A 23,615-nucleotide genomic window follows, 5' to 3' on the forward strand; every position below is an offset into this window, starting at 1 on the left:
ATGGATAGGATGTGGGAAACATTATGTATTGTTGGTGGAGCAGTGGAATGATTCAACCAATTTGGAGAGAGCAATTGGCACTATCCACAAAGAGCTATTAAACTGTGCATACTCTTTGATTCAGCAGTCCAATTTGGGTCTATATCTCAGAGGTCATAAAGGAGAGAAAAGGATCAATATGTGCAAAAATGTTTGTTGAATCTCTATATTGTTCATAATACATTGTGACTGGATGGATCCAGATTACTCCTGGATCCCAACAACATGACTTACTCAATATATCTCCATGATCTTTGTTTTCCTTCATGTCTACATTTGGAAATAACTTTTTCTCCTCACTTTTTCTTTGGTCTAGTGACAATTTCATCTCTCCTTTTGGATCTCCACCCGAAAACAATTTCTCTTTGAAGTATCATGGATCTTTAGGAAGTCAATTTTACATGGAACAAAGTCCATGCCTAATCATAGCATATCTGTCTCTGTTTCTCTTTCTTTTTATGTCTCTCTTTGTCTATGTCTTTCTCTGTCCCTGTCTCTGTCTCTCTGCCTCTGACTTTCTGTCTCTTTCTATCTCTCTCTGTCTCTGTTTCTGTCTGTCTCTGTGTGTGTTTGTCTATTTTCCATTCTTTGTAATAATGTGTTGCCCGATTTTTTTCTTTTTTTATAGCTTTATATTTACAAGACATATGCATAGATAATTTTTCAGCATTGACAATTGCAAAACCTTTTGTTCCAACTTTTCCCCTCCTTCCCCCAGATGGCAGGTTGACCATACAGTTAAATATGTTAAAGTATAAGTTAAATACAATGTATACATGTCCAAACAGTTATTTTGCTATACAAAAAAGACTCAGACTTTTAAATAGTGTACAATTAGCCTGTGAAGTAAATCGAAAATGTGTTGCCCAATTTTTAATATTAAAACCTAAGAGCTTAGTAGGAGATAAAATGACCCAACAACATGATCTGGGGTCATGTAGAAAAAGACAGATTAATTGGTTATTAATGGTCTTTACTACTCATCAGAAATGGTCTCCTATTGAAAACATCTTTGCCAAAAGAAATATGAAATTCAGAGTAACCCAATATGGTGGAGAGAGGTAATTGTGATGCAAATATGAGTTTTAGAAATGCTAATGTTTGTATTAAAGTAGAATTGTTTGATAGGCAGCCTATGCCAGAGACATACCAACTGAGAACAGATGTTTGAACTATATTGGGCAAGGATGAAAAGAAAAAGAATGATTTTAGACAAATGGGAAGATTAAAAAGGCAAAGATATCAAAGAGTAATAAGATCCATTTTAGAGTAAATGGGACTGAGAATATATTATATTCTTCAATATTTCATAGATTCACAGATTTTAAACTTGAAGAGACCCTAGAGATCATTTAATTTAACTTTTTAATTTTATAGATAAAGTGATTTAGGTCCAATAAAGATAAATGATTTGCTTAGGATAATATAGCTAGGAAGTATCTGAGGTGGGATTTGAACCCAGATTTTCCTGATTATAAATCTAGTGTCAAACCAGTATACCAGATTGGTATGTCAAATTTGTGACCGAATATTCAAAGTTATAGTGGTTGGTCATAATAAAAGGCATGAGAGAAAACAAAATCAGATGAACTGACTGGGTTTATAAATCTAGAAAAGGGAGCAATCCATTTATGGATATTCTTTTATTTGTAGGACAAATGAAATAATCTCACTGATTAAAAGTTCATGGAGTTTATTGGCTTAGCATGGTGCTTGGTAATAGCCAGTGCTTAATGAATGCATATTGAGTGAATGTTGAACCTGAGGATGCTAAGGAATCCAGACAGGAATGATTCTACTTGCTTAATGATTCAGAAGACTCATGGTGAAAATAGGTGTAGTTTGGGTTAAGAATAAAAGCTATGAAAAAACTGGAATGGTAAATAAAATAGATATGAGACATTAGAAGAAAAGGTATCTGACAGAAAAAATCCAGTGAAAGGTATAGCTTCTAATTTGGAGTCTAGTGGTATTTAAAGGGAGAATGATGATCTGCATCCTCCTGAGGTCTAGCATGAAAAATGTAAATAATTCTAAAATTTAGTTTTAATTTAGCCAGATACTCACCTACCTTATCACTTATCTAATGTGTTGTGTTGCCTAAATATTCTTCCTTTTTTAGCTTGAATTGGGGACAAATTCATTTCCCCCCTACAGCTTATAGATATGAAATTTAATGATGATTCTTTATTAAAAACATTAATTTCTATTAATAATGGTGATAGCTAAATTTATATAGTTGCTTTAAAATTTAAAAATATTTTACATGTAATCTCATTTGATCCTCATTATAACATTGAAAGATAGGTTAGTTATTATTCTCTATTTTTCAGATGAAAAAAGTGAGCCAAAGAGAGATTAAGAGATATGACCACAGTTAGTATCTAAAATAGAATTTTAGCTAAGGTCTCTCTGATTTAAAAATCTGAATTCTACAAATAGTGGCAATTAATTGATTGTTGTAATTCTTAAACAAAGCTGACTTCAGTGGACCCAGTTGCAACCCATCTACACCTTCTCATCTTTCAATATTTCCTCTAGATAAATTTTATGCTGAAGATGTGTATAATCCTGTCACCACATACAACTAATCCAACTCAATGAGATCCAAAACCACTTAAAAAGTTTAACCTAAAAACATGCATAAGAAAAAAAATAGATAATATCTACTATCTAGTCCATTGAGATGGTTGTCCATAACATATGTACCAGGAAAACAATGACAACAGCAACAACAGCAAGATTCCAGATGGAGAGTGAGCTGGTTTTAGAGTTAGTTGCATGAGACATAAATTAGTTCTTTTAGCATTTTCCTAGTTCTTTTAATAATTTGTGAATACTAAGCACCATTTGGGCTATCCATCTGTCACCTTAACTTTCACAGCATTTCTGGGCCATCTTCTTTTCTAATAATCCAGTGGTGCTTATGACAACTTTTGTGACTCAGTCATCACTGCTAAAACATTGTAGCGTGAGCATCACCACTATATGTCTTTTTATTGACATATATTACCTGAAAGTTTGTATTATTCTAAGTTTGTTCTAATTCATTATTTCCCTAGAGAAATAGTGAGTAAATATAGATGTTAGCAACACTAACAGCAATGACAATCATAAAGAAAATATTAGCGTAACTATACTTTAAAGTTTTTCTAATTTTTATGTTTATTTACTATTTTACTTTATAAGTTTGGAATGCAATTCAGAGGATAGAGAGAACTCCCACTGAAAGATGATATGGAAAATTTTTGGTTATCCTTCTTATTGCAAGAAGTCCAACATCATGGAAAAGCAAATTGTTCCCAATGAGAAAAATAAAAGGTTGTTTACAACTAATATTATCAACAATACAGCAGTTAGGTCAAAGCTGATATCTGAAATTATAAATGTTACACAATACTATAAAGCAGTTGACTTGGATAAGATTCATAGTTATTATTCAAAATGCTTCACAATGTTGGATGGATTTTGACAATGAATTTTACTAGCTTTCCCTCAGATACAAATTCTGATCCTACCTTTCTCATCAGGAAGCATTTCATACTTGTTACCAAAATAAATGAAGGCCAGCAATCCTTTCCAAAATAGGCTTATTATGTACTCATGTGGTTTATGAAAAACATTCACAGTTTCTATCATTTAGGGAAAAAAATCTATAAATATTTATAAAAAATCAGGATTGGCTAAGGAGCATTAAGGGTGTTCCAAAGATGTAATGAGTCACTTGTTGTCAGTTTAGTCACTGATGATTAAACTAACTGAAAATTCTTTAAGATATATATTCCGTTTGCTGATTATTTCAAAGCTTTTGACTCACTTTTTTTGATTCATTACAAATAAAATGGGTCAGAAATGGAGAAAGTCAAAGTGTCCATTACCTTAGCAAAAGAGTCAGCCTTGTGAATAACTGCTACATTCCTAGGTGAGAGGAAACCTATTGTAAACAAATAAAATATTTGGTGTCCTCCAGGCAAGACATATCAAGCATGAAGTTATCAAGGAGAAAACTATGGCTAAACATAGTGATTTTTTCGCATTCTGAAATTAAAACTCAATGGAAAGAACACATTTAAAGCAATTAATACCTATGTAGAACCATTTTTAATATATGCTTTGGGAATTAGACAATAAACCATAATAGACTTAGAAAAAAACCACATTAAAAAGTCATGCAATATTACTGAAACACAGACTCCATTACTCTAAAGTAGTTTTTTTTAGAAAAACTGATATTTGAAGGAGCAAGATGTATTCTTGGGAGTACATGACACACCAGTCAAAATCCTCGAAAAATGCTTCTGGAACAAATAGAAATCACTGATAAATAGGGAAGGCTTACATTCCCCTGGATTTATTTAATGGAATTAAAATACTCTTCACTTTGTTCTGATTTCAATTCACTCTCTGGACTTTTCAACCTTTTTTTTTTCAGCAGTCCTTCTACCTTGGAGATACTTCAATTCTTAGACCTATTCTGATAAGTAAATCTCTAGCCTGGGACAGCATTTCATGATGAATCTCAACTGTGCTCATTTCACTGTTATTCAACTCAGTTCCCATACTTATCTATCTCCTCTCTACTGACTTTCCATTCTCTTTCTTACTCCTGCACTCTAGTTCTTTTTTGCTGACCTTATTTCCCTATGGGCATGTAGGCACAGTGCCTGACACATTTTAAACATTTAAATGATCTATTTCTGGATCTATTTTTTTCTGTATCTTCCTCTTTCCATCTTCCTTTGTTATATTTTTTACTTTTTTGTCTCTGTCTTCTTGTCTCTGTCTCACTTCCCAAAATACAAACACACACAAAGATAACATCTGCAAGAAGTCAGGCAACAATATGTTGATAGGAAAACACCTACCAAATAATTGAGTAAATGAAAGAGTTCATGATGATAATTTGTGATTAGATCATTACTATCATAAATTACAGAAGGGTTATTATTAAGGAATTTGAACTTAATGAAATGGTAAAAACTATAACACAGAAATTTATCACTTGCAAAATAGTCAACAAGATATAGCCTAGTGTCTTGATTTATGTATCAAAACTCACTATCATTTATGGACGGACAGATGACAAAAATCTCCATACAAATATAGTTTTCAAAGTATTTTGAGATTTCAACCATTAAACTGTATTAACCTGTACAATTATTCTAGGCAGAACTGTTATACATAATCATGCAGATATAATACTGATCCATTATAATTTTGGGGCAATCTTTTAAAATAGAATACAAAATGGTCAAATTTCTAAGTTTCAAAGAATAAAAAGCCTTGAAAATATAGAGACTTAGTGGAAGAAATCAAATTCATTTGGGAATAGAATGAGGTGTATATTATTTTTATCATTCTCTTAGTTATTGGAGCTGTCCCAAAAATGCTTTCAGTGAGCCTACAGCAGATGAGTTTAGATCATAATACTTTCATTCAGTTATGAAAAAATATTATTTTACCCACTAGTCTGCAGAATGTTATATATAAAAAACATATGAGGGTAGCAATTTGTAATATCTGAACTCTATTGAACAAGATGAGACAAATGATTTTATGTTATCATTACTGTTAATGTTATTATCAGTAACAATAATGATAAACTGGTTAAAAATAAACAAAAAAAATCCTTCAGGAAAAAACACCATCTCCTCCCTGGCCAGATAAATAGTAAAGAATGACAATAGGTGCACAACAGTATAACTAAATATATAACCCAGACATCTCCATGTGGGACCTAAAAAATGGCTAAGATATTAGGTGAAATATAAAGGCCCATTGTGGGTGAGGTTCAGTAGAATATAACCAAGAATATGCTGATAAAGAATTATTGAACAAATATATGAGTAATTTGGAGATGTCGAAGGAAATGGGAAGGTGAAGTGCTACCAACCAAGTAACTAAGAGCAAAAACTATAGAAAGCTTAGCCTTATGGAACACAGATTTTTGTGTTTACTGCAGAAAATGCAAATAAATGGCAGAAACTGCATAACATCACCATAAACTATGAAAAGTGAAGACCTACTCAATACCTAGCAAGACATGACCAGATGGTCAGAATTGTTCCCTTCTTGAAGCAATTCTGATGAGAGTGAGATTCAAGTGTTGCTTGCTTCCCCCATTGTCTTCCCCTTCATTGTATAAATTCCTTGGATGCCTCATTTATATGAAAAAAAATTCCCCATTTTCTCTCTCCCCTTCCTCTCTCTTCTTTCTTACTCTTCCCTTCTTTTTTTTTATTAAAGTTTTTTTTATTTTCAAAACATATGCATAGATAATTTTCAACAATCACCCTTGAAAAACCTTGTGTTCCAATTTTTCCCTCCCTTCTAAATATATACTTAGACATACATATACAAGTATACACACACACACACACACACACACACACACACACATATATACAGATTGACATATACATATACAAGTATATACATATAGATTTATATTGACATATACATATGTAAGTATATATATACATGTGTGTGTGGTGTGTGTGTATATATATATAATTATTCTAGCCTATTTCTTGACTTTGGACTTTATGTTAGTTTTGGACTCTGGTCACTAGTGGTCAGGGCAATCTGGTATGAGTTTCTCTGTCTTTTTTGTCTTTCTGCTATTTTCACAACTCAGTGTAAGGTCTGTGAGCTTTCATCGCTTCCAAAATGCTGTGATGTGGGGAGGTCTGTCACTGACTTCCTGGTCTGTATATTCCTGAAATGATTTGGGTATATTCACTTGTGTGTGGTTGATTTTCTGTAGATTGCAACTGAATTTAGTTACACTGAGAAATTCTACAAGTTCACAGTCACTGAACTGCTGATTATTCCTTGGATTGCTCTGCTGAGCAGGCTTATTTTAAATCAGACTTATGTGTGTAACTAAAGGCTGGAACTGAATCCCCATCTGTTCTTTTGCTCTTTGCCACCCAGCCATGGTGTTAGAATTTGTCTTTGCTCCTTATACAAGTAGGGCCCATTTACCCTGATGATTGTGGCAGCTCTCCTCTGCCCTAGAACTGTGATCTGGAACAATAATGGACAACAGAGCTTCCTAATGGCATCTGATTTTGCATCTACTCTTAGTCTAGGGATTCCCTGGGATTTTTTTCTGACCAGGTGTGCTTGGCTGCCTCCTACCACTGCTTTTGCTGTAGTGCACTCCTGCTCAGCACTCACTCTAGCATTTCTGTCTTTCTCTTAAACTGCCCTGGGCTGGAAAAACACCTTTTATTGTATTTCTAAATCAAAATTAAGTCTGGTGGTTTTTTTTTTTTTTAATTAGTTATAATACTAAATGATGTGAATGAGCTAAGGCAAAACTGCTAGCTCTTTCTTTCTGCCCTATTCATTCCTTATCAATTTCTTTCTTAGCAGCTTCAAGTTAAGGTTTGCCAATAACAGAGGGTGGCCTTATGTTTGAAGAATGTGTAAGTCAATGAATCCTTATTGTTGCATTTAAAAAGAACATCTGACAAGGGGACACAATAGCTGCCTTCAAAATTTTTAGAGGCATTCATAGGGAAGAGAGAGTTAGACTTATTGTTTGGATTCAGGGACCAGAATGAGGAACAATGAGTAGAAATTATAGAGTAAGAAATGAGGTAGAACTGTTATTGCTGTTCAGTCATGTTCTACTTGACCTTTTTTTGGAGTTTTCTTGGCACAGATGCTGGTTTGCCATTTTCTTCTTCAGCTCATTTTACAAATGAGGAAAATGAGGCAAAGAGAGATAATTGACTTGCCCACAATCACATAGCTATTAAATGTTTAAAACTGGATTTAAACTCAGGTCATCCTGACTCCAGGCCCAGTAAACTATCCACTGTACCACTGAGCTTTCAACAATTAGAACCATTCAAAAGTACATTGGTCTATCCTGAGAGATTGTGAGTTCCTTATCTCTTAAAATATTTTTTAAAAAAGGCAGAATGATTGTATGAATATTCATTGGAGGAGTGTTGGGGGTAGAGGTGTGGGTTTGGGTTAGAATATAGTAGTTCTAAATCTCATATTCTGTGATTCTGTAACAACTGCCCTGGAAGCTTATGTGATTGAAATGGTAACAACTGAGAAATTACTCTTCAGAATTAAAAGTTTATAGATATTTAATATAAGGATCTAAAAAGTCACATATTTTAAAATAGAACTAGTTGCATCTCCCAGTAGTCTCAAACTAAAATTGTTTAAAACTAATAATACAGATTTATCTGTATCAAGACATCCCAAATCTGTATTTCTCTTTACAATGAATCTTATGAAATATTTTTCTAAATGAAGTGTTGAAGGACTTCCAGGCAGCTCAGTGCTTGAGATTCCTCATGTAATTTAGAGGAAGTATAGTGAAAGAATACTGGTCAAGAAGTCAGGAGACCAAGACTAGGCTACCAACTAGCTATGTAGACTTGAAGAAATCATTTGACCTCTCTAAGGAACTTCAGTTTCTTCTTCTTAAAAAAGTTTGCACTAGGTCCCTCCTTCTTCCAGTATTCTCTGACTCCAAGTGAATGATATTGATCTCTTGACAAGGCTCCTAATTCACAAAGGAACTGTGTATTCTACTCTGTGAGTCAAAGAAAGTGCTTAGAAGAGTTAATGGGACTAAAATGTTAGAGAGAGAAAAATGCACTTGCTGATTTTTTATTGACAGGCAAAACCCTTATTTTAAAAGCTTTTTGGTCTTAAACTTTTTTCCCCTCAGAAGTGTAGCTGGTAATTGACAAATAGTAGAAAAGCTGAAGGAAGGGGGAATCATCATTACAGGAATATATACACTTACACAAAGTCACATGTAACCTGTATTTTGGGAACTGACTGTTTGTCAGATAGGCTGTTTGGAGGGGCCATAGTCTTGAACTCTATAACTCTTAATAGCACAGGTGCCTAAATTGTAGGGTTGTGCCACTCAGTCCTAACCCTAGTATCTCTCCTTAGAGCTAGAGCATACACTTTCAAATTTGATGATTTTCTTTCTTCAGAGGAAGAGGATGGTGCTGTTTCTATAAGCTAGAAAAAAAAAAATGAGTTAATGAGCAAGCACAGGGGAAATAAAAGATTTCCCTTAAAATGATCTCATGGTTAGTGTGCCAGAGCTTCCGGAGATCCAGAATAATTTTCTTGTTCCATTCTCTTGATCAGGGTGGGTTTTCAGCAAAAGTGTGAAGTAGATACTACTTCTTCTCTTGTCCCTTCCTCTCCTTTTTCTTTTTCTCTTTTAATCTTTCAATTTTTTTCTTTCTCTTTCTCCTTTCCCCCTTCCCTCCTTCACTCCCTCCTTCCCTCTCTCTTTCTCTTCTTCCCTCCCTCCCTCCCCCCCCCCTCTCTCTCTTTCTCTCTCTCTCACACACACACACACACACACACACACAGACACACACACACACACACACACAGTGCTCATGTGTGTATTTAACTTTTGATTAGCTATTAAGACTAAGTTGACTTTGGAAGCATAGGTATTTTCCAAATCATATCATCTATTTTTTCTGCTTATTCAGAAGTCAGACAATGCTCAATGTTTCCTTGCATTTGGCCTTGCTTCCTCCCTCACCTACATTACCTCTCACTTCAGATTAGTCCAATGAACCGGGGGGGGGGGGGGGGGGGGGGAGTGGAGGAGCCAAGATGGCCTAGAGTAGAGAGATTTCAATTGGGCATGGGAAGACAACAGATTGCAAGTGCATTGCAGAGATCCAGAGTGGTGTGACATCCCTGTGCTGGAGAATTTACCAGGAGGCTCTTAGCCAAAATACAGTAGCACTGGATACTCTGGCCTGGTTACAAGCCAGTGAACCAACAGATTAGTTGTGAGACATGCACAGCAAATACAAAAGACAGTGAGCTTTGAACCTCAGAATAAAGCAAGACTTGGCTATGCCCACTCAGCACTGGAAGGAAGTCAGCAACACCAACCCAGGGCAGTTTAAAAGCACTGTTGTCTGTAGAGGTAGTTTGGGACAATCTCCCCTTTGCCCTAAGAGCAGACCTTAACCTTTAAAACAAATGAGCAAAAAAAGCAAAAAGAACTCTGACCAAGGAAAGCTTTTTAAGGAAAAAAAGCACAGACTTAAACTCTGATTATCTTAAAGGCAAATCATCTCCAGATAAAGGCCCAAAGAGTGGTATGGGTTGGTTCCCATCTCACAAGGCTCTCTTGAAAGAATTAAAAAAGAATTTCAAAAGAGAGTCAGAAGAAAAATGGGAAAAGGAAATGATATCTTTGCACGAGTTTGGAAAAGGAAACACAGAAATTATCTGAAGAAAACTCCCCAAAAATAGATTTAGTGAAATGGAAAAAAAAACAAATAACTCATTACAAAATAGATTTGATGAAATAGAAAAAGCATATAACCTCTTACAAAATAGATTTGAAGAAAAAAAAAACAATTTGTAAAAAAACACCATTATGAAAAAAATCCAATGATCAAAATATTCATTTAAAAGTTTAATTGGGCAAATGCAAAAGGAGATAACAACACTAACTGAAGAAAATAATTCACTAAAAATTGGAATTGAACAAATGGCAGTGAATGATTCAATGAGACTTCAAGAATTAGTCAAACAAAAACAAACAAAAAAAAAAAAGAAAGAAAGAAAGAAAAGCAAGTGTAAAATAACTCATTGGAAAAACATCTGACCTGGAAAATAGATAGAAGAAACTATCTAAGAATTATTGGAATTCCTGAAAACCATGATGACAAAAAGAGCCTAGACATCATCTTCCAGGAAATCATCAGGGAAAACTTCCTGGATGTCCTAGAATCAAAAGGTAAAATAGCCATTGAAAGAATTTGCAGATCATCTCCTGAAAGAGACGCTAAAATAAGAACTCCAAGGAACATTGTAGCTAAATTTCAGAATTATCAAATCAAGGAGAAAATATTGCAAGTAGCCAGAAGGAAACAATTCAAATATCGAGGAGCCTCAATCAGGATTATCCAAGACCTAGCAGCTTGCATTTAAAAAAATTAAAGGTTCTGGCTTCTGATATTCTGAAAGGCAAAGGCACTTGGATTGCAGCCAAGAATAAACTTTCTAGCAAAAGTGAGCATTATCTTTCAGGGAGAAAATATGGATATTCAATGAAACAGGTGAATTTCATTTATTTCTGATGGAAAGACCAGAGCTGAATAGAAAATCTGATCTTCAAAAAAGAACTCAAAAGAAGCAAAAAAGGAAAAAGGGATAGAAAAAAATAACTTTCTTTTAAAAATTAAAAAGCTTATATCCCTATATAGGAAAATGTTTTGTTTAACTCTTGAGATTTGTCTTTCTATTATGTATATACTTAGAAGGTGCAGGTATAATTTGATTTTATTGTGGTGACACAAAAAAGAAACTAGAGTGGGAAAGGGAATTCTACTGAAAGAAGAAGAAAATGGAGTTAAAATGGGGTAAATTACATCTCATGAAGAGGCAAGACATTTTACAATTGAATGAAAGAAGAGAGGGGAGAGAGCATTGTGTGAATCTTTCTCTCATCACATTTGGGTCAAAGAGAGAATAGCTTTACGGAGAAATTTGTCTCACCCTTTAAGGAGATAGGAGGGGAAGGGGCAAAGGAAGGGAGTAGGCTAATAAAAAGAAGAACAGAAGTAGAAAGGGAAAGGGGGAAGGATTGTAAAAGGGAAAGAATGTTTGAGAGAGGTAGCAGTCAGAAGCAAAATACTGGAGAGGAGGGAAGGGGGAAAAGAAAGAGAAAAGCATATCTTGGGGTAAATAAGATGGCACAAAATATAGAATTAGTCATTTTAACTGTGAATGTGAATGGAATGAACTCTCCCATAAAATAGAAGTGGATAGCACACTGGATTAAAAGCCAGAATCCTACAAAATGCTGTTTATAAGAAACATGTTTAAAGCACAGTGATACATAGAGAGTAAAGGTCAAAGGCTGGAGCAGAATCTATTATGCTTTAGTTGAAATTAAAAAAAAAAAAAAGCAGGGGTATCAATCCTGATCTCAGATCAAGCAAAGGCAAAAATAGATCTAATTAGAAGAAATAAGAAAGAAAATTACATCTTCTAAAGAGTACCATAGATAATGAATTAATATCAATTCTTAAACATATATGCACCAAGTGGTATAGAATCCAAATTCCTAGAAGAAAAGGTAAGAGAACTGCAAGAAGAATGAGACAGCAAAACTATACTAAGGGGGGTATCAGCTTTGCTTTCTCAGAACTCGTTAAGTTGAACCACAAAATAAATAAGAAAGATGTTAAGAAGGTAATTAGAAATCTAGAAAAATTAAATATGATAGACCTTTGGAGAAAGTTGAAAGGAATATACTTTTTACTCAGCAGTACATAGAGCCTACATAAAAATTGACCATGTATTAAGGCATAAACCCTCAAAATCAAATTCAGAAAGGCAGAAATAGTAAATGAATTTTTTTCAGATCATGACACAACAAAAATTACATGCAAAAAAGGGTCAGGGAAAAATTGACCAAAATTAATTGGAAACTAAAAAACCTAATCCAAAGAATGATTAGATGAAACAATAAATCATAAGTGCAATTGATAATTTCATCCAAAAGAATTTCAATGAGACAATATACCAAAATTTAAAGGATGCCACCAAAGCAATTCTTAGGGGAAGTTTTATATTTCTAGATACTTACTTGCATAAAACAGAGAAAGAGAAGATCAATGACTTGGGCATGTAACTCAAAAAATTAGAAAAAGAACAAATTAAAAACACCCAATTAAATACCAAATTGGAAATTATGAAAATAAAAGGAGAAATTAATAAAATTGAAAATAAGAAAACTATTGAATTAATAAACAAAACTAAAAGTTGGAATTATCAGCCAAATAAATAAACCTTTAGTTAATTTGATTAGAAAAAGGAAAGAAGAAAACCAAATTGCTAGTATCAAAATGAAAAGGGAACTTTCTACCAGTGAAGAAGAAATTAGAGCAATAATTAGGAGTTATTATGATCAACTATATGCCAATAAACCTGATAATCTAAGTCAAATGGAGTAATACTTTCAAAAATATAGATTTCCCAGATTAATCCAACAGGAAAAGCCATTTCTACATAGCTATTTGAAAAAAGTCTCTAAGATACCAGGCTACTGGATCTAGTTTACAAGAGAGAAAACCACAGTTGCTTACCACGCCCATAAAAATATCAGCAAATACTACAATAACAACAACAAATGGAAGTTATGATATTGATAAATAAATATATATATGTATATATATATATATCACATATGTATTGTATTTTTCAACTTGCAAAACTCCACTCAACCTTTTATCAAAAGCATATGGGATGCATGCTCATTTATGTGTCTATCTGCTTGACCTGGGTCTATATTTTCTTCATTGTGGGAAATTCCTAATATAATATCTAGTAGCAACACTGATACAGATGGCAGTGGATAAAATTCTGGACTTGGAGTCAATAAGATTTAGATTCAAAATCCACCTCTGTAGAATACTTAATCAAATATAACCTTTAAGTTTAGGGTTCTTCACCCATAAAATGAAGGGGATCAGAGTAGAATGCCTCTAAGTTCTCTTTTGTCTTGAACTCTATGCCCCATGAATTTGTCTGTACCTTCTAGTCTTAAGGAGTTGCCAGGTACACTAAGAAGTTAAATGATTTAGCCATGGTCACTTGAGTGGTATGTGGCAGAGGCACAATTATAACACAGGTCTTTCTATCTAAGGCTAGCCCCCTATTGTTTAAATATTATTATATCTGTCTATTGATTAAGGCAGCTAAATATCAGTGAAGATACACAGAGTTACACAGGTAGTAATACCAATCTATAGCCCTTTGATTTGCTTTTAAATTAGACAAATACCAAATCTTATCAGGAAAACAGTTTTGTGTATTGGCAAGAAAGAAGATTTAGAGGTAAACAATTTGGTTTATAGAACTGGTTTCTCTATCTCTGGAGACAAATTACTTCACCTCTATGACCTTCTGTTTGCTTATCTGTTAGATGGAAAAATAATTCTTGACTACGTTCTTACAAGGCTAAGGTGAGGGAAATATTTTATAAAACATTAAATGCTGTACACAATCAATCAATCATACATTAATCAGCAAGGATTTATTAAACTCTTTGTTGTGCATTGCCATTTGGGGAGATGTTGAGGATTAAAGTGAAAAGAGTAAGATAGTTCCTGTCCTCAATGTGTTACATACTAATGGTATGGGGAGAGGGTGGGTTTTATAGCACATATAGTAGAACATTGAGCAAAGAAGGAGGGTTTGGGTAGCCAATGACAGGGCAGGAGATTATCATTCTCTCTTCCAAAGCAATGGCAATATTAATTTGGTTTCTGTTTCCAAAGCAGGACCAGGAAATCATGGTTGGAAGAGATGAAAATCATGGATGGTACCAAACATAGTGGTAGGAAGGCACTACCTTTGTGTGTAGACCCTGGTGTCCTGATTGACATCTGAATATCAAATGAGCTAGTATACAATGATACATTTTGAAAACATAATCTCCCTAAATCTTAGTTTACCCATATGCAAAATGTGAGCTTGAACTAAATCCTTTCTAAAGACTCAACTCAAAGAAGAATTGCAGTAACTAAAAAGTAACATGAGATGTACAAACTTTTTAGACATTTTTATTCCAAATGTTTGTGTGCAAACTGATCTATGGTAGAGCCTTTCAAGTCTGTTTCCAAATGATTTCCCCACAATAGGACAAACTGTACCTAGACTCCAACACAATGATGTCATTTTGGTCTTCTTTGAGAATTAATAACAACAATCAAACAACAAAATCCATAATTCTATAAATCCAAACCAAGCTATGATAAAGATTTATAGAGTAAACTCTCAGATGAAGAAACATTTCTACCAATGCAGTTCAGCAAACTTTTCTTCAACCTATAATAGTCTCAGAGAGTTGTCCAGACTAATGTAGTCAAGAGTCAAGAGTTGCTTGCCCAGTATCAGAATTGAAACTTGAACACAGTTGTTTCTGGCTTTGAGATTGGTTCTTTGTTCACTGTATTAGGTTACTTCTCTAAATGTGACTATACAGTGATCAAATGAGTATTTTACATATGTATAGATGTTGCTCTGTATCAAACTAAGATTACTGCTTTAAAAAAAAATTTGCAAAGTCATTAAAAAAAATCAAATTAAATCAAGTGGAAGTAGTCAGTATTTGCATCCAGAATAAAAAGGGCAGCAAAAGAAGTTATATGAATGCTTAATAAAATAAGAATAATCAAAAACATTATTGCATGGATGTGGTGTAAAGGGAAATTTTCTCTACTTCAATTTGCTATAGAAACCCAACTCACTGAGAAATTCAAAGGGAAAGATGTGCTGTAGAAAAAAGAACCAAAGGAAAATTTGAAATGTATCTATTTATTCACTTACTATTGTAATTACTATTATATATAAAGCACCGCGAGAGAAAACAGTGGACAATAAGATTTGGTTCCTGCCCTCTAGAAGCTTAAGTTTACAATTTAGTAAAAAATGTAAAGCAAAAAGAAAAGACATATTTAAAAGAATATAGTTCAAGAATGTTTATGAAACATTTTTTCTTTGGGCAGGGAGTTATTTCATAGTAAATCTCTGAAAATGAGTTGGAGCAAAGTCAATTTCTTAAAAGCACATTGCTTTCATGTAGGATTAGTTTTTCTGTTCTTTTTTATATTTTGATATTACTTTATGATGGGGAGACTGATTAATGAAAGTCCAGGTATTAGACTATGTGTAATATCAGCTTACTGTAAATTCACATGGAAGCTTGGTAAGCCTGCTTCTGAAAGTCTGTAATAAAGTGGCCTTTCCCTCCCCTGCTTCAGACTATGTATAAAATACCTATGTGTACAGGTATTTTATATGGTGCATGTATGTGAACCCACTGCATAGTGACCTAAAACCTCTTAATAGTCTGTTAAAATAGGTTTGAGTTTGCATGCAAAAGAAACAAAGAGATGAAATCTCTCTTTCCTCTTAAAGATTTTCCAAAAGGAGGAAGAAATATTGTAAGCATCTTAGTGAAGGGGCATTTTTTCTACCAGGTTGACATGTGACCAAGGACACATACATTGTGCTGCTGATATTTTCTTTGTTGCGTTTCTTTTTTCCTGATTTTAAGTGAAGAAATATCGGAGATGGATTATATTATGACATTGTGAGTTTCAAAACACTGAGAGTCAGTAGGGTTGCAGCAACAGGAATAGTTAGCAAAATCTCCTGGAAGCCCAGTAGTTGAACCTGGTGATGAGACCATGCTGAGGAGCAATCTGCTTGATTCCAGCAGGAAAGCAACAGCAAAGGAGAGAATTGTCCATTAGCCATGTTCACAGAAGTGAACTTGATGGAGTGAATATTAGATAGTCATTATTTTAAGTTTGGATCCATTCTTCCCAGAGACTGAATCAGTTTCCTATATCAGAAGTTTGTTTTTGTTTTTGTGTTTTCTTGGATCATGCTATAACTTAGTAAATAACCATTCATAAAAGCTAATTAATCTTAGCTGGCTAATTTATATCAGGAGGAATCAACTAGTCAAAATGATATTAAAGCAATAATTGCTGGTTAGATAATATCAACTGATCTCTGAGCAAAAGTAGGAGCTATTGATACAAGAATCAGCAGCAAAGGAGTGGGTAATGACAAACCAAAAGGAGAAGCTTTGGAAGAATTTCTGGGACTAAACTTCTTTAATATAAAGGAAGAAATCACAGAACATTGTTGATTTCTGGAACAAGCTAATGTATTTGAAGACCAAGAAGAAGCTCAATCCCAGGAGTACTACGTAAATTTTAGGGGAAATTGGTTACTCTATATTAGAATTCGTGGTAGAAAAGAGGCATAATTTATCATGTGCCCTAGACTCCGTGAGAGCAGTTATCAGAGTTCAAAGAGAAGAGAAACAAAGATCCCACCCTAAAATTGTTCAAGGAATATTATCTTTGGAGGGATAGAAAGAACTAAATATGAAAATTTAAAGACACAGAAATTATTCTGAGGAAGAAGAAAAAAAGTAAAACTGTCAAAAGAGACAAATGTAGACATACAGGAAACTCATCAATCAACCTGGATTTAAAAACATATTTTTTTTACAAATATACTAAATAAAATTATCCTTACCTAAAAGTAGCTTACATTCTAAGGTGGGGATAATCAGATTATATGTGAATATACAAAATAAATGTGAAGAAAATACACACAAATATTAATAATAACAACAATAATACTAACATTTATATTGTGCTTTAAGGTTTGCAAGCATTTTTTATACTTATCTTATTTTGTCCCTACAACTCTGTGAGATAAATGTTGTAATTTTTAAAATAATAGCTTTTTCTTTTTTAAAAGTATAATTCAATACATTTATTATTTTTTCTTTATTATTAGCTTTTTATTTTTCAAAACATATGCAAAGACATTAACTTAGGGTTTCAAAAGACATATTGAAAAGGAAAGCAAAGAAAGGCAAAAAGATGAATAAACATCCCAGCTCTACAAGAATGGAGTAAAGACTGCTAAAATTCGCAATGTGCTAAAGTTGACAAAAAATATCAACTGGTACAGAGTGAAGTGAATAGAACCAGGAAAACAATTTGCACAATGATAATAGTATTGCAAAAGAAAACAATTCTAAAAGACTTCAGAACTCCTTCAATGGTCAATTATGGCACCATAAGATTGATAATGAAGCATCTTTTCTCTTCTTGTCAGAGAGACATTATGGGATTGAAGATATAGAAGAGATAAACATTTTCATGTACAACCATTGTGTAGGTTTTATCTCTTGGATTTATTTGTTTCAAGAGAAGGCTTTCATTTTGAGGGGCAGACAGAGTTGTGAGTGATGTAGAGAGATAGTGATTATGATGTTAAAAAAAGAAGAAGAAAAACAAGAAAAAAGCATTGATGAACTACTTAAAATGATACAGAAGATATGAAAAGAAAGATCAGTAAGGTACACCAATAAGCAAGACAGTGTTGGCTTGTAGTTGCATAGTCATTTCAGTCATGTCTAGTCCATGTTTGTGATACTATTTGGTGTTTTCATGGCAAAGATATTAGGGTGGTTCGCTATTTTATTCTTTTGTTCATTTAACCAATGAGCAAACTGAGACAAACAGTTTACTTGACTTGCCCACGTTCACCCAGCTAGTAAGTGTATGAAATCAGAGTTGAACTCATAAAGTTTTATACATGACCCTCAATTTTCTGTTTTCTTTGATATGGAAATGTCCATATTTGTTGATTTTTATATTCATAATAATTTTTTTTGTTTCATTTGTTTTTTTTGTGTGAAGCAATTAGGATTGAGTGATTTGCCCAGGATCACACAACTAAGAAGTGTTAAGTATCTGAGGTCAGATTTGAACTCAAGACTTTTTCTCCAGGGGCAATGCTCTATCTACTATACCATCTAGTTGCCCCTTAATAAAATATTTTAAAGCATTTAATTATAAAATGTTTGACTGTTTCTCTATACTTCCCCTTGTGGAAGTCCCATAGAACATAATGGTTCTGGATGATGGATCTGGAGACCTTGTACCTTGTATGACATTGGGAAGGTTACATTCTCTTTTCTGTAAAATAAGAAGATTGAATTGAATGATATCTGATGTTTCTTCTAGTCCTAAAATTCATGGTTCTCTTTAAAAGCATTTTTAAAGTACTATGCTATGTGAGACAAGAAGTAATATATTTAGAACTAAGATCAAATTTCCTGCTTTGACATATGTTGATCATGTGAGTGGTCAAGTAGGTTAACTTCTTTGTATTCTGGGTAACTCTCTGTCCTATAAGCAGGGATGGTATAGTGATTAGAGCACTGGTCCTGGGGCCAGGAAGATTGGAGTCTAAACTGGCCTTAGGTACTCACTAGTGTATGATGCTAGGCAAGTCACTTAACCTTTTCCTTGGTTTCCTTAACTGTAAAATGAGAATAACAACAATGACACACTTTTAAGTTCATTCTGTATTATTAATATTTTCTCAATTATTTTTTAAAGCCTAGATAATCAACAAAATAATAAATCATTTTCTGATTTGGAGCTTTCTTTTTTCTTTTTTTTTTTTCAATTTTGCATTTCTGAAGTATACATTTAATAAGTTTGAAATGGCTTTGGGATGCTGATCTTGTGCCATTCTGCTCCTCTCTCTCCTAATCGATAAACTTTAGTAACTCTCCCTCACCTCGAGGATCAAGTACAAAATACTTTATTTAGCATTCAAAGCTCTTTATAAGCTCAACCTTTCCCATTTTCCAGTCTTCTTATTCTTCATTCCTTTCCATATTTTCTGGTGATCCAGTGACACTGTTGTTTGTGATGTTTTTAAAACAAGACACTCCATCTCTGGGCTGTGGACATTTTCTCTGGCTTTCCCCTAATGCTTGGAATACTCCCTCTCCATATGTTTGCCCTATCTTCTGTGGCTTCTTTTAAATCTCCAAGTAAAGTCTCATCTTTTTCAGGTAGCAATTCAAAATTCTAGTGCCTTCCTTTTTTTAATTGTTTCTATTTTTCTTATACATAGCTTATTTGTATATATTTGTTTGCATGTGGTCTCTTCCATTAAAATTCTTTGAAGTTAGGAACTATTTTTGCCTTTTATCCCTTTGGTATTCCCCAATGCTTAAGATAGTTCCTGGTACATAGTAGGTGCTTAATAAATATTTATTGACTGACTCTCTGACTTTGGCTAATACCTAAAATTGTAGTACATAGGTGGGGCTTACTATGCAACCTGTATATCAGTCCAACTCTTATTAACACTTTGTGAAGTTTCTGTAGGATAGATTTAGTTGTAGTTAACTTTCATAATGACCTAAGGTTTGGAAAACCCTTTACATATTTCATTTCATTTGACTCTTCCAATAACCTATCCAAATAGGTACTATTATTATTATTATTATTCCAATTTTACAAATGAAATTGAGGATAAAGGAAATGAAGTGACCTGTATAGAGTCCCAAAGTTAATAATAGACTGAGATAGGATTTTAAATAATAATAGCAATAACATAACAATAATAATATTTAGCATTCATCTAGCTCATTAAGGTTTGAAAAACTGTTTAAAATATTATTTCACTTTATCCTCACAACAAAAGTATTATTATTATTCCCATTTTATAGATGAAGAAATAGAAGCAGAGGCTAAATAGCTTTCCCAGAGTCATTACTACTAATAATAACAAACTTCTACATAGCAATTACTGTGTGTCACACACTGTGCTAGTGACTTTACAGTATTTAACTCATTTGATCCTCAAAATAATCTGTGGGAGAAAAGTGTTATTATTATTCTCATTTTACAACTGAGGAAACTGAGGTAAACAGATGTTAAGTGAGTTGCCCAGATTTGCAAAGCAAGTAAATGTCTGAGGCCAGGTCTTCCTGACTATAGGTCTAGTTCTTTATCTATTATAATACCTTACTGCCTCCAGACAGGGATAATGATGTACCACAAAGGATAAATTCATGGGTAGTATTTTTAATGTAGATTCTCATGAGTATTTACCAGCACACTGGAATTTCTGAGCTTTGGTTTGTAGGATTCTCTAAGAGTCCATTTTCATTCATCATGTCCAAATTAATGGGCACTCAAAGCTTCTTAATGATGATCATCATAATGCTAATTGTCCATGTATGGGTCACAAGGTTTTTATGAGACAGAGATCTGAAGTGTATGAAATGTATGTTTTTGTTGGATGAGACCTGTGATTTCACTGATATATAGGGAACTCCTGGGAAGGAAATTTCCTCTACCAGTGCAGGTTAATAACTTATAGTCTTAGAGACTTGTCTGAAGCACTGAAAAATTAAAGAACTTCCCCAGTGTCATACAACCATTTTTTTTTCAGAGCCAGGCTTGAACTCAGGTTTTACAAACTTTGAGGCAAGCTCTCAATCCACTGTGGCATGGTGCCTATGTTGTGCATTACAATGAAAAATCTTACACAATGGCCAAGATTGCAACCCACTGTGCCTTCTGTAGGCTTTATTTTTTCTTTGGATTATAACTTGGGATCATATAAATTTTTCTTTCTGCAGTCAAAAAGAAAAGAAAATGGATGAAGTTGTGGGTGACCAATTCCCTCAGCAAGCTGCCGGACAATGCTGTGAACCTCACCCCATTTGGGGGCTAAATTTGTTATCAAGTTTCAAGAAGGATATTGTTCTTCTTTCTGATTTCCTTTTAGGGGAGTCTTTACAAAGGACTCTGAATGCTCCCATGTGTTTCTGTAAACTAAAGGTAATAGAACTACACTAACATCTTTCAAGGATGGCACTTATATTAAGAGGACAAACATCATAGTTCTGAGGGTGTGGAGATAAGTGGCCATCTTCTCTACTGCTATTCTGAGGGCTGTTTCTGCCAAGGGAAATTGTTTTCACCGCCAGCAGCCCTAGGTCATCCTTATTTCACAGATGCTAGGGCTGCTTGTTTCTGCAGACCACTACTTACTCTTTGGAACACTAAATCAATATTTCCTGGCAGAGCCATAGCTAACAAATTTGGGACTGAGGGTAAAAACTACCCCAAGGCTACCTGAGGAAAATAGTGCTAAACATATCCTCAAATCAACCATAGAATAGAGGGACACTTCAAACACCAGCCCTGTGGGAGGAAAAGACATGCCAGGATAGAACTCTGTGATGAGGAAACAGAGCTCTGCTATAATGAGATGTATATGTTTTCCTCCAAAGCACTAATTGTTCAATGTGGCATAGCTCAATAAAAAACCCAAAGCTTATAGGGAAAATGGAGTTGGGAGCATGAGTTTCAAAAACTTCAACTTTGATGTTATAGCAACTTAATAAAAATGGTAGCATAGTTTTATACATGTTAAAGGCTACAAATTACATAAATATTATAATAAATACTGTTATAAATGAGCCAGGTAAGCTGCCAGCTCAGGCAGAATCAGGAAGTTAGGCAAATCTTTAATCCAGATTTTGGATAAGGATGAGGGGCAGTTCAGACCTGCACTTCTTTGCTTTTTTGCTCTTTTTGCACTAAAAGAGATACAATAAATATGGCATTTTGCCTTAACAAAGAGTTGGAGTTTGATTGTGGAAGTGGGTGTCTAAAAGGTTGTAGCTTATGAGATATTCTAAAATGGTGCTGTTTTCTACATTTTCACTATTTTTTGGAAAAAAATCACTTCAAAAAAATTTGAAATTTTCTCTTTTTTAAATTAAAGCTTTTTATTTCAAAACAAATGCATAGATAATTCAATTTTGTTTTAAATGTTGTGTTCCAAATTTTTTCCCTTTCTTCCCCTCATTCCCTCCCCAAATGGCAAGTAATCTAATATATGTTAAATATGTGCATTTCTTCTGTAAATATTTTAATAATTATTAATAATTATATTAATAGTATATAATTATATATAATATATTGATAAAATATAATATATAAATATATAATAATATAATATATAAATAATAATAAATAATAATTATTAAAATAATTACCATGCTACACAAAAAAAAAAATCAGAACAAGAAGGAAAAAAATGAGAAAGAAAACAAAATGCAAACAAATAACAACAAAAAGAGGGAAAATACTATGTTGTGATCCACGCTGAGTCCCCACAGTCCTCTTTCGGAATGCAGATGACTCTCTCCATCACAAGATCATTGAACTGGCCTGAATCATCTAGGTGTTGAAAAGAACCACGACCATCAGAATTGAGCACTTGATGTTGCTGTGTACAATGTTCTCCTAGTTCTTCTCACTTCCCTCAAAATCAGTTCATGCAAGTCTTTCCAGGCCTCCCTGAAATCATCCTGCTGATCATTTCTTAAGGACCAATAATATTCCTTAACATTCATATACCATTACTTATTCAGCCATTTTCCAACTGATGGGCAACCACTCAATTTCTAGTTTCTTGACACTACAAAAAATGGCTGCCACAAATGTTTTTGCACATGTGGGTTTCTTTCCCTCCTTTATGATCTCTTTGGGATATAGATCTCTTTTCTCTTCCCTTTGCCTCCAATTTATTTCATTCCCAGTTCACAAGAAACACCTATGTCAGTAAAGGCTGCTTTGCAACTCCTTCAGATGTTATGATCCATAGCTGTGGAGGCTCTACGAGAATTGAGCTGCCCTTCACTTAGGTATGGTACTTAACAATTCCCCTTTTGTTATTTTATGGATATTTCACAGAATGGTCAGTAAGTTTGTGCATTTGCTGTTCTCTGAGTCTGCACACAGGAATGCAAGCAGCACTATCACCTCTGGATGGTTGTAGAGTGAAACACTATAGCAGGTGTTGATCTTGTGAGATGTCATGGAGGCAAACTTTCAAATGGAGAAGAGAATTATAGTCAGAAAAGACATTTAAATCTCTCATCAGTCTTCTGGCTCAGCCCTTTGATGTGTTAACCCATTTAATTACCCCAAGTAAAAAAGTCTTACCGGGCTCTTTTCCCTTTCCTTCCCTGAGGGTTACCAAAGGAAGTCTGGGAGGATCCTACTCACAAACAGCTCTTGAACACTGCTGCTTCTTCTTGTAACTATTATGCTTCTTATGCCCCATGTTGGGCGCCAAAATATAGTGTCCAGACTAGCTTTCTGGAGGATCTC

This window comes from Sminthopsis crassicaudata, chromosome 1 (genome assembly GCF_048593235.1).
Source record: "Sminthopsis crassicaudata isolate SCR6 chromosome 1, ASM4859323v1, whole genome shotgun sequence".
In the NCBI taxonomy this organism is placed as follows: Eukaryota; Metazoa; Chordata; class Mammalia; order Dasyuromorphia; family Dasyuridae; genus Sminthopsis; species Sminthopsis crassicaudata.